The following is a 16,255-nucleotide window of genomic DNA, read 5'->3' as shown; positions in this document are numbered from 1 at the left end:
TCAAACTACAAAGTTTAATTCTTACACCTCCTAAATTAGCAATCAGTAGAGATTTGCTTTGAGAATACCTTAACAGTGAAAACTTCCTTCATGTCAAAGATGATTTTTTTTTTTTTTTCCTGAAACCTTGCTTGCCTCTTAAAAGAAATGTCTTATCTTAAAGAAAGGAGATTCAAAGCATGTATATTTTATACTTCAAGTGACCTCAGCACTGGGAATGGAACCTTTGACTCTTCATTTAGTGTGAACTCCAGAAAAACAAGATTAGGGATATGTGCAAAATACAGTGAAAGAAGGAATGGTTTTGTATATGCTTAAGTTCTTTCTGGTATTAGCTAGTATGATTTCTTTTTTTTTTTTCTTTCTTCCCTTTTTTTTTTTCCCCTTCATCAAGTAGAGGCAATTTTGCTAAACTGCATCACGTCTCCAGGATTTAATTTTTCAAAGAAAACCATTTTTAATGTTGCCTAAATGTTATGGCTTTGTCATATAGCAGCAGGTTGTTACAGAGGAAAAAAGACAATCAAAATTCTGCGGTCAGTCGTGCTGTTTACATCAACATTTTAAATGAATTTAAAAAAAAAAAAAATTGAAATACTGGAAATCTCTTAAGTTCTTTTCACCATGCAAGTGATGACCTACGATCAGAGAGGAACGTTACAATGGTTTTCAGTCAAACATCTGCAGAGAATTTTAGTGTGCATACTGCAAAAGTTGGCAGGAATGACCCTAAATGCCTTTGTGGGAAATTCTGTCGGTTGCAATCTGTCCTCTATGTATATTGAAAAATTCTCAAGTACATTCAAAAATGAGGTCATGACAGTTTCCCATTTCTCTTAATTAGTATACTTTTGTGTTAATAGATGTGTGAGGTAGGCTCTTTGTCCTCTCTTTCTGTAAAACTAAGATCTTCCAGCGTTTAACAGAGTAGCAATGTTGTCCTAGGTAATGAAAAATTCTACAATATTTAAGCAACAGAATATTCCCCGGCAATGTTGAATTTTGATCATTTTATTGAACAGATATTATTTTACTTTGCAACTCACCACACATACAATTAGTTACAAAATCTTGTTTGTGATTTTTATTTTATAATGGTACCTAAAAATATGAAGAACTAACTAAGATAAATGTATAATCAAACATTTGGTAATGAATTATTTCTAAATAAATGCAAATATCATAGCTTTCATATTGATCAGAATTTTGAGGAGGAAAGAAAAACGGAACAGTTAACGCATAAATACAGCCATTTAAGTACGAAACACTGCTACCAAGAATAAATCCAATTAGACCAGATTCTGCCTTTTAAAATTGGAAAGACGTCTACAAAAAGGAACTTTGGCTGTGGGTTTATTTTTTCTTACACCACCTTGCCATGGAAGGGTGTGAGCACCTCTACAGTAGATTCTGTAATCCTCTAGTATTTTCTTTACAATTTTGAAACTCCAGAATTCATTAAATTAACTAGCATAATTTGCCTTTTATCTATATCTAAATAGAAAAAATATTTTAAGGGTTATGTTAGACCTTAATATCTAGTACCACAAATCCTTTTAAAATCATGCCTAAATCATGAACCTCTTTAGTTTGCATATTGTGGACTTTATGACATTGGTGTAAAACTTGCAGGCTGTATAACCTTTCAGGGAGCATACTTTTTCGTAGAGGTTGCAGAACATTAGTTATAGTTTGTGCGTTTTTCCCGGTTCCTTTCTGCAGGTGGAAGGCGTCTATGATTGTTCCATGTCCTATTACTGTACGTGAAAGTTATGATTTGGGATATTTGCTTGCACAGGTCTTTGTATTGTAGAACATTGGCTCTGTTAAAGTAAACATGGAAACTTTTGTTTCAAGTGAGAGTAATAAGAGCTTTAAGTAGGGTCCTGATTCCACTCAGAGCTGCTAACCAACTGAGAAAAAATGCACAGAAATGTAAATACTGTAAAGGAACAGGATGCAATGTCTACTGGTAGCCTAACACAATGTCACACTAGTCCTGTGGGCTCATGAAAAACAGATAGACCTGTCAGTAAGTGCCCTCAAACCAGCAGAAGAAAAAAGAGAGACTTTATCATTAGGTGGCCAAAGCATTTCAACTAAAATACTTTTGATGTTTCAGGTCTACTTATACCTATTAACATTAAAACACTTGTTAAAAAAGTGGGATGTACATAGACTTAGTTCTCATCTTGCAGTCTTGTGACCTAGGTGCACGTTCCAGTCTTTTGCCAACTTGCTCAGTAAGTTGCGCTAAAGTTTCAGTAACTTGAGGTGTATACAAAGGTTTATGTCATGAGGGAATGATGAAAACACCCCCTGTAGCTGTGTTAAGCTTTAGGGTAGGGATTTGTGATGTCTCTGCATGGCATTTCCCCAGGCGTGTGGCATCTGCATGTGACATTAGCTGTTTCATTGCTTACAGAATTGACCTTGGTGCTGTAGAAATCTAAGAGCCAGCCAGGTTTTCTGAGCTCCCATAGTCAGTAGAGACCTAGTCAATGCAGGCAGTGGATTCTGAAGAGCTATCCTGGCCACCGGCGTTTAGTGCTTCCGTAGGGTGATACAGAGGGGAATGCTTTTTCCTGCCTTTTCCATGGAGGCAGTCATGATCTAAGTTTGACGCATACGGGAGTTAAAACATACCATGGAATCAAAAACTCATTTGAAGCTGATGTCTTTGCAGTCTTTTACATGCATATGTTGCTTACTTATTTTCTGAAAAGAGAGTTCGGTCTTTAAGCAGGTTTAATCATTCCTCTCTAAAAGAACACGGGCATTACAGTGACGTCATTTGATTAACTCATGAGGCGACTTGTAACATATTCAGTAATAACTTCGTGGACCGGGTGTATTTCCTCTCCGCTGGCGTCATGGTTTGTAGAATGGCCTCTGGGAGACCTCCGTGGGGGCTCTCAGCCCTGCAGGTCAAGGCATCGCTGCTTTCCCATTGCTCAGCACAAAGCAGAGTTATAGGGGAAGACCAGCGACATTAGCAGCAGGGCACAGCCCCAGGTTTAGTGATGGTTTTTGTCGGAGTTGGGTTGATGGTTGGACTAGATGATCCGAAAGGTCTCTTCCAACCTAGGCAATCCTATGATTCTATGATTATGGCTAAGAGAGACGAGTGATGGTTGGACTTGATGATCCCAAAGGTCTTTTCCAACCTAAATGATTCTATGAGTGGAGTTCTTACACATGTACTGGAGCTTATCTTTTAGTTAGCTAGATCTGAGCTGATAAAATGTGTTTATTGGTAGTGCGGGGTTCACCGCCGATTCTGATCGTGAACTACTGATGAGAGCCCCGGGCAGTCTGTCAAGTAGCTGGGCTGAACTGAGCTCTGCGCTGCTGCAATTTAAATGTGAAGGGTGGCTGGGGTGAAGTTCACATATGCTTACAGATGCTGAAATGACCACTTTTGCCTGCAGCACGCCTGGATCCCCAAATAAGATCATGTAGGCAGGTTTTAATGCGGTCCTTAAACTGCCTTTATCATAAGAGATGTATTGAGCTTTGTGTGTAAGTTGACAAATTGCTTTTTACCTTGTGATTGCTTCACTAAAACCCTGAATATTAACAGTAAATGCTAAAACACTTTGAGTTAAGTCAGTTGGAGAACAAATATGCATGAATTCTTAGAAACAAAACAAAACTTCTAGTGATATTTTTCTCCTGCCAGTGTACAATTTTCTATAAAAAGTAGTAATGAAAAATCCAGGTCTTAGGTAAACTGAATATTAATTCCTGTTTTGTATGTAGAAATTGTAAAAATGAGAAGGCTGCTCAGATGGTGCTGTTTTCCTGAGTTTGCTTCTCTTGCTTTGTCCTTTCTACTCTCTTCAGTTAGTGATGTCTGCAGAACTCCTGCCCAAAATCTTATGTTTACACAAAAAAGATATTTCTGTATTTTCGTTGAATTACTTAACTGCATGTCAGAACTCGAACTGATACACCAGAACCTGAGCAGATAAGGGCTCGTTGGATCCTGAATTGACATCTTTATATCTCTGAAACAAGGGTACACATACTCTATGAATTGAATTTTACTGAGAATTTCAATTTGACTATGGTTGGTCCATTCGTATACCTTTAGTCTGAATATAGAACACTAGCCTGCAACCAGTAAGTTTAATCTAGACAACGTTATATTTTCCATGTTTATATCACTTGCGTTGATATGATGCAAAGAAACTATGCAAACTACATTCTTTGTAGTGTGTCATTAATGAGATGCTTGAAATCCAATAACACATAATGCAATAACCTGAATTATTACAATATTTCACTTCTGAATTAAATTTCTTTATCATCTTACTGCTGCATCCATACTACTGCATTTGTGAATGGAAACAATCCAAGTACGGTTTTATTAGCTTGTCATATAACAATAAAAGAAGTTCATGGTGTTTTCTTAAGAATGTATCCTTGGCTTTATTGATCTTTTTCATTAGCACGTAGGGTACTTAAGGGTTGAAGAAAATCAAGTTTTCTCTTTGTTAAATTGTTTCCATTGCAGGTAAAATAAGTAGCTTGTTGTCCCTTAAACTAGGGAGGATTGCTTTGCCGTGTTGAGCTTCTCTCCCTGATAGGGTCATAAAGAAGCAGCATAGGACATCACATCAAAAGCCTTTCTGAAGTTGAGGAAAGACATGTACTATTCTTGTCTATTGAGGCAGTCTTCTCACTATGCAAGATCATCAAATCAGGTGCTGCTTGTCCTTACTAAACCCATTCTCATTTTTTTCCCAACTGCTTTCTTTTCCTTCATCCGTTTTGAAGTGATTTTCAGGGGGATCTCCTCCATAATCTTCCTAGGAACTGAAGTGAGACTGACTGAGCTGTAGCTTCCAAAGTCTTCCCTTCTTGCAGGATGTTCATAATCTCTTGTAAGGTCCTTCAAGTATGTTGTATTTGTCGATTTTGGGATTGGGGAGGAGGAACGTGTTACCCCACCCTTCCCTGAAACATGTTCTTCTAAGGCCAAGTTGTTTGCTATATCCACTCTCCTTTCTGCTCTGTAAGATACCCCATTGCCATGCAGTAAAACTAGTTTGAGACTCCTGCAATCCTGCCACTACTGTGGTATTGGAGAAACTCAAATTACAAGATGTCATTGCTCACCTTTTTTTGTATTATTAAAAAAATCACAAAGGCACCTAAGAATCTGCCACCTTTATTGCTCATTCTGAAGTGCAATGTTTGTTTCTGCAGCTACATGTCACAATCCTCTCCGATAAGATCTGAAAACCTTCCCAGTTCATTTTTCTGATACCTACTCTTCAGCCTTGCCCTTGGCATCACTCACCTGTCACTGAGAATAAAGTCATTATTGCGGCATAAAGGACTCCTTAAGTCATTTTGGCTCTCAACGTGATGCAGTTCCAATGTACTGAAAGCCCAGTGTCAGTTTATTGGCTATGAACAAGATATAAGGTTTTCTTAATCACAAGCTTTGCCAAGGGACAAGTCACTTATATTTGTAGGTGGTCTCTGTAGGGACTGCCACTCTGAAATTGAGTTGACTGTACTCGCTCTTCACTGACAGCTGGTAAGAACTTTCATGATTCATGATTTTGTCCTTGATTTGCTATACTTCACTGAAACCTGTCTGGGGGTCATCCAATTGTACAACTCTATCTTTTGAACAAAGAGTTTTTTCCTGTCAACCTGTACGCCTCTTATTATTACTGTGACTTGTTGTTCAGTCAAGGAGGATCTCTGCTTGTTATACCGAAAATTCTGAGTTAATATTACCCAAGCTTTTTACTTTGGTTGACTACAGCTCATGAATAAAGTAATGAATAGCCTATATCCACCCAATTTTATACCAGCCTGAGGAACTGAATTTGATTTGGGAGCACTTCTTCAGAAGGATGTGTGAAAGTTAATGAAGTAGCAACTGTTTTTCTGAGGTTTGTTGTTGTTTTCGGTATCAACTGCATTTTTAGTTTTCCAAGTATTTCCTTCATGTAATACATCTGTATTCCACTGGGGCAAATTTCAGTGGAACAACATGATATTTCAGTTTGATGTTCATCATGTCTTTTGTCTGATCCTAATACTCATTTAAAGTGTATTTGGTTTGAACGGTTTAAACTATATGGACATATTAAGCTGAGGAATGACTTCTTTTTTTTTTTCCCCTGAACAACTTTGAAGTAACATATTTGAAATTTACAGAGGCCAAGCAATATTTAAAGAAATGCGGTATGTTTAAAATGAAGAAAAATTGTTGTTAATATTTCCATAGAAAATCTGATCCAAAGCAGGAATGTAAAAGTAGATGACTTGCAAGAGAGATGAAAAGGAGAAAAATCTATATCTTCCTTTATCTCTTTACGCAGGAATTAGCTCATTTTTCTTCATGGAGAACAACATTTATCTTTTACATCGCATTTTATGTACTTTAGGTAGATCTTACTTTTTGCTACTCTGTAGAAACCTTAGAACTATGGAACAAGGGGAAAAAATGGGAGTTGTTGAGGGGGGGAAATATTCATGTAAGCCATTAAGCACAAAGTATGTAACATAACTTTATCTACCTAAAATAAAGCTAGTCTGTTAGCCCTGGTTTGGGTGCTGCTGAGATCACTTGAAATATATTCCTTATAAGTCAGGCTGTGCGATGCCCTCATTTGTAGGCCTTTGGTACGCAAAGAAAAATTTTCCCCCAAACCATTGTAAACAGTGTGTTCGTTAACTTAGGAGGAGATCTACTCCGTATCCAAAGACTCGGTGTATGAACAACAACGAACATTAACGTAATAAAAGTACACATCTAATGCTGTTGGGGATTGTCAGCATGGATTTCTGAAGGAGAGATCACGCCTGACCAACCTGACAGCCTTCTGCAACAAAATGTCTAGCTTGGTAGCAGAGAACAGTTTATATTGTTAATCTTGCTTTTAGCAAGGCTTTTGACCCAGTCTCCCATCATATACTCTTAGACAAACCGCTGATGTACATCCTAAAAGGACGGTGAGGTGGGTTGAAAGACTGGCTACGCTGCTGGGCTCAAAGGGTCGTGGCCGGTGGGACGAAGCTCAGCTGGAGGCCAGTCGCTAGTGGTGTACCCATGGGGTCAGCGCTGAGGCCAGCGTTGCTTAATTTCTTCATTAATGACCTGGACCTGCACAGTGCACCCTCAGCAAAGTCTGTGTGTGATATACAAAACCAGGAGGAGGATTGTGCAAATAAGTAATTTCTAGAAGCAAAAGAGAATAAGAAAAATAAGGAAAGCGTTGCTCTTTTAACTGTTCAGAGTTTTAATTCTTTCCAGCTCATTAATAATAGCACTCTTTTTTCTTTTCCTGTTTCATATCAGTTGAATCTCAAAAGTATCAGGGGTAATAATCAAATCAGAACTTCAAAGATAACACTTTGAAAATTGATATAAGAAAGATTTTTTTCAAGGTATTTATTCTGAAACAGAATCGGCATTGTAAAGTTTGAATGCGTAACTTCCAGAAGTACAAGCTGACCTACAGAATTAAATTTTTCTATGTCTAATGGATAAAACTATTTCATACCTTGAAACAAAACAGAATTATTACAGTCCACTTTTACTTGGTCAGCTTTGCTTTCAGTATGCTTCTCGCTTTCAAAAACGTTTGTAATCAAGTTATATAAAGCAGATAAACCATGTATAATCTGTGAAAATAAATACGAATAAAATTCAAACTCAAAATCTGCTTGTTATTCTAAAGGAGATGTGATTAGTCAAATCACATCACAAATTACAAGGCCAACTGTATGAGGTTTAATAAGGCCAAGTGCCGGGTCCTGCATTTCAGTCACAACAACCCCAAGCAACGCTACAGGCTTGGGGAAGAGTGGCTGGAAAGCTGCCCGGCAGAAAAGGACCTGGAGGTGCTGGTGGATGGCCAGTTTAACATGAGCCAGCAGTGTGCCCAGGTGGCCAAGAAGGCCAACAGCATCCTGGCTTGTATCAGGAATAGCGTGGCCAGCAGGAGCAGGGAAGTGATGGTGCCTCTGTACTCGGCACTGGTGGGGCCTCACCTCGAGTACCGTGTTCAGTTCTGGGCCCCGCTGTACAAGAGGGACATTGAAGTGCTGGAGCGTGTCCAGAGCAGAGCTACCAGGCTGGTGAGGGGTCTGGAGACCAGGTCATATGAGGAGAGGCTGAGGGAGCTGGGCATGTTGAGCTTGGAGAAGAGGAGGCTGAGGGGAGACCTCATTGCCCTCTACAACTCCCTGAAAGGAGGTTGGAGAGAGGTGGGTGTTGGCCTCTTCTCCCAGGTGAATAATGACAGGACCAGAGGAAATGGTCTGAAGTTGCAGCAGGGGAGGTTTAGATTAGATATTAGGAAGAATTACTTTACTGAAAGAGTGGTCAGGCACTGGAACAGCCTGCCCAGGGAGGTGGTTGAGTCACCATCCCTGGAGGTGTTTAAGAAACATCTAGATGTGGCACTTCAGGGCATGCTCTAGTGGCAGAGATTGTAGGTTGTTGGGGGGGGTTTTTTGGTGTTTTTTTGGGGTTTTTTTTTGTTTTTTTCTGTGTGTGTATGGTTGGACTCGGTGATCTCAAAGGTCCTTTCCAACCATGAAGATTCTATGATTCTATGAAATAGAAGTTCTGAAGCAATTTTCGCTTTAAGAACACCTGTGGTAAAGTTATAGAATCTTACTTCCAGAGTTTGATGAGACAGTTTAGAAAAAATAATTCTTCTACCTGTTTATGTAATTTCAGACCTGTATTGTATTTGTTTTTTTGTGGTGGGTTGTTTTTTTGTTTTGTTTGGTTTCTTTTTTTCCTATTTTTGTTGTCAGCATTTCTATATTCTATCAGGAAGAAAAAATTCCGAAGCAAGGAAAGAAAATTGCCCTCCAGTTGTTGAGAAATACTATATTTTTTGGGCCACTGCACACAATTTGGTGTCTTACATGATAATAGGGAAAATTAATGAATATTCGTAAGTCTAAGATGAAAAAAGTAAGAATGAATATTACCTTGACTACCTGGAGTGGAATTCACAGGATAAGACAGAGTGTAATCATTACATCTGTTTTGATAGTCCCTGATTAGGACACCATTCCTCTTTAAAAGGGACAAATTACTTGTTCGTTCGCCGCTTCTGATAGCTGAATATGACAAGCAAATATCATAAGGATTGTATTTATAATGCTGTCCATCGCCTGTTTGAAATGAGGTTTGTATTTTTTTGCTATTCAGTAAGAATGAAGTTGGATTTTACTGCTTCATAATCAACGGCATTCATTCCTTTTTAATTTTTTTTTGCATTTGAACACACATATATAACTTGCATATTTGTGCCCAACACTTTAAAATTACTGCTCAGTCTTAAGAATTGGAGCCTTTCATTCCAGGTAGCAAGCATGCTTTTTGGGTTTATACTATACAGCCTTTCCTGTCATAAGAAATATATCATGCTATAAACCTCTAGTTTCAGAAACAACTTGTCACCACGTGCTAGTTTTGGCTGGGTTGGAGTTAATTTTCTTCATAGCAGCTAGTACAGGGCTGTGTTTTGGATTTGTGCTGGAAACAGGTGTTGATAATACAGGAATATTTTAGTTATTGCTGAGCAGTGCTTACACAGAGTCAGGGCCTTTTCTGCTCCTCACGCCGCCCCACCAGTGAGTGGGCTGGGGAGGCACAAAAAGTTGGGAGGGGACACAGCCGGGACAGCTGACCCCAACTGTCCAAAGGGATATTCCATGTCATGTGACATCAAGCTCAGCAATAAAAGCCGAGGGGAAGGTTGGCCGGGGAATGGCTGCTCAGGGATTGTCTGGGCATCAGTCACTTGGTGGCGAGCAATTGTTTTCATTTGCATCACTTGTATTTCTTGGGCTTTATATTCCTTTTCGTTATAATTTATTATTATTTTAGTTCAATTATTAAACTGTTCTTGTCTCAACCCACTTTACCCTTCCAATTCTCTTCCCCCCATTCTGCTGGAGCGGGGGGAGTGAGCACACAGCTGTGTGATGCTTAGCTGTTGGCTGGGGTAACCTACAACGCACCAGCAATGAAATTTTCTGATTTGAAAATGCTTTTCTAGAGTATTTTTTGTTTATTTTTACTATTCCCTGAAGGAGTTTTCCATCCATTTAGCACTGTGACTTAAACTTCAGTCTCGTTTATATAGTTCTAAAGTCCCTTCCTCAGTGACTTTAAAATTTCAATTTTTTTGTGCTGCCAGATCAATTTCTCAAGAAACCTGCTGAACTTCCATCAGTTTTAGGAAGCAATGCGGCTGCAACAATCCCTCTTTGAAAAAGGCAGGTGGAGTCATCATTCTCCTTTTTACATGCAAAATAACTAAGTACAACAGTTCATTATCTTATGGATTATGCTCTTGAATCTTTGCTAACATTGTTACTCCAAAGCAGTTTCAATGTTATTATTTGAAGAAACAAAATGGAAGCATTGATTATTCCATAACAAGGACCGTGTTTTGACACTGGCCTGCATCCAAGACTGATAAGCAACTCGAACATTAGTTGAAAACCTCGCTGACTTGAAAAGCATTCTCATTAAATAAATGCACAAAGAAAAAAAAAAAAAGGAAATTCTCTTCATTACCCAAGTGTATGATCAATGATTTTCTTTGAACTCATTTTATTAAAAGAAATCAAAATTTCAAATAAAAAAAATTACCTGAAAATTGTAACTTTTTGCCTGTAACAAGTAACCTGAGATACCATGCATTCTACAGATAAAATCAAAAATAGATCAGAGTTCTACGAAATTCACGTATTTTATGCTTTCTTCCTGTTTCTAACTTCATATCTAATTGTGCTGTCGTTTCTCAACTGTAATTTCCTGTGGGTTTTGTAGAACACTTTTGTAGAGCACTTCTATGGAATGTGAAATACTATTTCCCCATTAAGAACCTTCTCCCTTTACGTGAAGTTAAGGAAATGAGAAACTGATGGAAGACACTAAAATTTTATCTTTTCAAACTTCTGGTTTTTGATATCAACATACTCCAGTGATTTGCAGGTGACCAAAAAGTTACATTTTACTCATTTGTTTCATCATAAGATATTATCAAAAGCTGTTTCAAAAAACCTCGGTGGTCTGCTTGAAAGTTTCCAGAACTTCCTCTGTGTAGGAATCTGTGCAACTAAGTTCCAGTTAATATCTTTATAGGTTAAATCCTCTTGCCAACTTTATACATGACGTAAATTAGTTCTTCAAGTGAATCAAAGACCCACTGTCACTGTTGTCTTGAAAAAATAGTTCCTAATTTTTTTAAAGTAGTGAACAAGTTGATTTATCTTTTTGTTGTTGGTCGTGGTTTTGTATCTCCTCTTTGTTACAGCTGTGCAGTGTTATCGACTTAACATCTTGAGTTGGGCCGACTTTTGCTTTAGAAATGTAACTATTCTGTTACATTACTCTGTCCGCAGAATCACAGAATGGCAGGGGTTGGAAGGGACCTCTGGAGATCACCTCGTCCAACCCCCTGCCAGAGCAGGGTCACCCAGAGCAGGTTGCACAGGAACGCGTCCAGGCGAGTTTGGAATGTCTCCAGAGACGGAGACTCCACCACCTCTCTGGGCAGCCTGTGCCAGGGCTCTGCCACCCTCAGGGTAAAGAAGGTAGAGATGTTAGAGATGGAACTTCCTATGTTCAAGTTTGTGCCCGTTACCTCTGTTGCATGAAAAGGGGCCAAGCAGTTTTGGCAGAAGATAAACCCCCTTGCGTTCTAACACTCCTCACCGAGGTGGGAGGCTAGGTGCGGCTAGGTTTAAATTCTGAGTGATGCCCAATTCAGCACTATCAGTCCAATCGCGTTTAATATGTATTAAACTATCACGATTTGGATATGCTAATAGTGGACTGCACCTTCAGTCTAGTCGTGCTCCTGAACTAGCATGGCCACTCTCGAGTCTTTGGTCGCGTTCAGTGAGAAAGCGAAACGACTAGCTACTTAAACAGTGCAGTTTATTTAAACAACAGATATACAGGTTCTTTAGGATTGCCGGTGATAAATACACTGTCTGCAAAGCACGTGCAAATGAAGATATTGGTAAGTATACAAACGCGCGACAAAATTATAAATGATACAGCCTGGCTATAAATGTAGGGTAGAGATTCTCTAGAGAAATTTCTAAGTCCCCAAGAAAGCCCTCGGTGTAATCGAAGTCTTACCCGAAGGCGTCCCTATTGGGGGGAAGAAGGGCTCAGCCCGTCGACTGATCCCGGAAATCAGCGGTGGAATTCTTCACGATGGTGTCTTCCCCGACATCCCCTCTCTCTTGGGCTATTTTTATACTATTTTTTTATCTTCAAAGTGGAGTTTGAGTGACTTTAGTCATACGTACTTTTATTATGATTAATGTATTCAAGGAGGAGTGTTCGCACCTCGGGGGCGGATAGCCTCCGGGATGGAGGTGTGTTTTGGTACATTGTGGTGAGCAAAGTTCGCACAAAGGACAGCATTTCATCAACATTTGACGAAATGTTGGCTCGGGTAGCGTGTAGGCCGCTTATCAGTTCCGTAGTACCATCTCGTCCCCATATCTGCTATTCGTCACAAGGGAAGGCCACGGAACAAGCGTGTTCCGTTCCATCCCTCGTGTAGTTTCGCAAACAACCTTGTACAGGGAATCACAGATGTTGCATTCTTCGTGTGCTAGCTGCGGCTGTGTTCTGCCTCAGAAGCCTCTTGATTTTATGACTTTCCTTAATGTGTGAACAATGCTGTATTTTTGTATTCTTGGCCAATTCAGTAATTATTCCACAACCTCTTGTCCTGTCGCTGGGCACCACTGAAAAGAGCCTGGCCCCATCCTCCTGACACCCGCCCTTTAAGTATTTATAAGCTGTTGGCTGTGTTACATTTTAAAACTCAGATACAGGAGCAATTTGCTATTTGCTGATTTGCTATGAGGTATTTTTCTTAAAAAGCTTAGAATTAAACTTTAAGAAACTTTTTAAGGTGGTAACCAAGTGTGTAAGTTTTTCAAGGATAAATCTCCAAGCTATATAAAGATCTCAAAAAAAAAAAAAAAGAAAACCATAAACCAGTAAAGTAGTGCATTGCTGTGCAATGTGTTATTTGTGTCTCATAGACACAAACTAAGGGTCAGATAATATTTATTTATTTGGTTAGTTAATGAAATTCAGTTGGAAATAAACATCGACAAGAACTTCAGACTGTAGATACTGGAATTCATGGGTGGGACTGGGATAAAGAAAACTCGCAAGGAAAGCAGAAGTCTTATAATTGGAGCAGCTGCACAAGTTAGCATTCTGTACCGGAATTGGTAATTATGGTTTCAGCATTGATTGTCCAACAAACATCTGGGGATTTACAGTAAAGTTGGCTCTTGGGCTTCAGCCAGCGGCTCATTTGTGTCTCTAGCTGAATTCAAATCGGTTGTTCTGCAAAGAAAGTAACTGCAGTTCGCAAAGTTTGTTAATTGAGGGTGGCAATCTGTCATGCACAAGTCTGCACCAGCTACTACCATATATATTCTTTGCGGCAGTCTTTGCAAGTGTAAGCGGTAATTGCAGTAGCGTGGGTGTGGGTTGGTGATGGTGAATTTTCTTTTGGTCTGGAGCCCAAGTAATTTTTAAAAATACAAAGTTATTGTAGTAATTCTCATTAGTAGACGTGAAACCTGTGCGTTACAAAACTTGGCACTCCGATAGCGATTTATGTGAAAGATGCCACAATCATTTTTAGTAGAAAGAAAAACTGAAGTTTACACTAAAAATGGCTAGAAAGAGATTATATTTTTTTTCCTCTTGCTATGTCAATATATAAATACAAGGTTTAGGCAAAGTTTATTTTTGTCTCTGAGTTTCTCCATTGGTATCCAGCAGATCAGAATCTTCTTATAAATGTGTGGTCGTACTAGTGTTGTTATTTTAATAAAGTGTAGACACTTTGGAATGTCAATTAACTCTCCTTACAAGCCGAGCCAAAACGCTGGCACAGAAAATGCAGAAAGTGGATCAGCTTTTTCCAGGAGCAAATACTGAACTTTCTACAAGGAGATAATTTTTTTTTTTTAAATATTTTAGTAAAAATATCATTATGACTATTGAGATCTGGGACACTGCAGCGTGTTCTTTTAAGATGCCGGTGCTGCTTCTCTTAAAATATATACTCCACTAGCATGCAGTGGTTCATATTGAAGAGTATACTGATTTTTCAAGTAGTTTCATTGGTTTTTCAGCATGAAGAAGGGCAATTTAATTTTGTTCTTATGAAAGTAAAGAAAATTATATGTTAGTGTATGTATTGTTAGAACTCCTATACTGCATGGATAAGGTGCTGGCATTACCTGAAAGCAGCTGATGCAAGAATGAAGTGGTGCTTCTGTATCTTACATTAAAAGGTGGTGATTGAATACTAGGGAAAATTCAGGTAAGAGTGTGGAAAAGACAGGTATGTTGAAGGGAAAGAAACCCCAGTGTTTATACTTAGCTGTGGCACTTACAGTTCCTTTTTATTTCCTCAAAGGTTTTCTGCCATTGGTTGAAAACGAATAGCGTGAAACGCTTCCAAAGTTTTCACACACAAAACACAGAAAATTGATAGGGATATCTGAAATATTGTCAGGAGAGTGTGCAAGAGGCCGTGTTTATATTCTCCCAGTTGAAGCCTACATTTTTTTTTTTTTCTTAACTTCATACTTTGGTCTTAGCATTTTAAGGCATTTATCAATTTCTCTTCACAGAGAGAGGCAGAGGAGCAGTAAGAAAACTGTTCTGAACTACAAATAGAGTTGGTGTTAGGATTTGTTCTGTGCCTTTCTAAGTTTTGCAGTTGTTTATTGGTCTGGCTTTCACCTGTGGATTTCAGCAATTTGGTGTAATTGCCAATCAAAATATTGGAAGCGGCACCTGGTGAGCATGGCACAGATGCTTCATGTGTGAATTCAAGTCGTATAAATCAGTATCTGATGAGGCATTCTACCATGAACGCTTTATTGCATGTGCGCGTTTATGTAACAAACAGGCACAAATCTGCTTTTGACCTTGAGTTTAGCATGCAGCAGATGTACATCCATATGACTTAATCTCTCCACCCGGTTTTCAGTCTTTTTGCACATGTCCTTATCTCTTAGCACAGTAAGAACCAGGTGGGCACCAACCACCTCCTTATCTGCTGTGTATCTCCGTATCTCCGTAGGAACGACCTAGGGACACACAGACTGCAGGTATCTGTCACGCGCGACAGCTGGGCCAGGATCACAAGGTGTGCTGCGTAACTGAAAAGGAATTGCAGATGCATGCAGCGTAATATAGCCTTGCTGCTGAATTCCCTTCCATTGAATAAACCAAGAGTTCAAACTTGGAACGTAGCAAGTAGAGTAAATAAACATAACCAAGTCTTAACTGTGGATGAGTCCAAGACAGAATCGAACGCGTGCCTCAGTTTTAGCACTCACGCCCAGGCAAGAGAGTCCAAAACCCTTCAGTTGTCCTAACACAGTAATGAAATTATCGTTTATGAGGTACATAGAGACACCGTCTCTATGTACATTCGGACCATCTGAGGTTTCCAATTCCTTCTATGTGGATTTCTGTGTGAAATGATGAGACACATTTAACTGTACACTTGGGTCACATTCCACTTCATGCACAAAAGGTTTGCTGTTGCATCACCTATCCCTTAAAGCAAATGACTCTTAGATCAAATAACTAAAAATATTAAGCGTATGAATGTTTCCCGTAATTGTAAAAAGGTTAATAGGTACATTTACCATTATTTTGATGTTCTGCAGTTTTTTGATTTTTAACAGTTTTGCTACAGTAATTTTATAATAATCTTAATTAAAACAAACATTTTAATCAATTTTTTTAATTATTTCTCTTTAATAGACCAATTTAACATTTGTTCTTGAAGGTGAATTGCAGGTGAATGACTCATTCCCAGTAGCCAGGCGTAGTCTCTCAGAATTCCATCTTCATCTTGCAGTCCTTTTCAAATGCGATTCTAGCTCTTTAAGACAGAATCTCCTCTGATCCATATCATCACATTTACCATTTTAGTTTTTCATCAAGACAGTACTTTTGAAGTGCCTTTCCTGACCCTCTCCAAATACTGTCCTTTGGTACACGTTATAGCATGGTCTTGCAGCATGCAAGCCGGATTCCTTTTCTGCGAAACGGAACTGGAATATGCTGAAGTATAACCTAAAAAACACAAATAGTATTAATGTTAGGTCCTCAGCAGCGTAAGTTTCATTGTAAAAGTCTGTTTTAATTGGATGACGATGTTGTAAGCATAACCAGTTT

At 38.9% G+C, this 16,255-nt stretch overlaps 1 protein-coding gene across 1 annotated transcript in view; it reads left to right on the top strand.

Annotated features, from left to right (window-relative positions):
* The window catches only part of SGCZ (sarcoglycan zeta), a 489,034-nt gene that overhangs the window by 361,324 nt on the left and 111,455 nt on the right, over nt 1–16,255 (top strand).

This window comes from Larus michahellis, chromosome 5, assembly GCF_964199755.1.
Source record: "Larus michahellis chromosome 5, bLarMic1.1, whole genome shotgun sequence".
In the NCBI taxonomy this organism is placed as follows: Eukaryota; Metazoa; Chordata; class Aves; order Charadriiformes; family Laridae; genus Larus; species Larus michahellis.
This window is presented reverse-complemented; position numbering and strand designations above follow the sequence as displayed.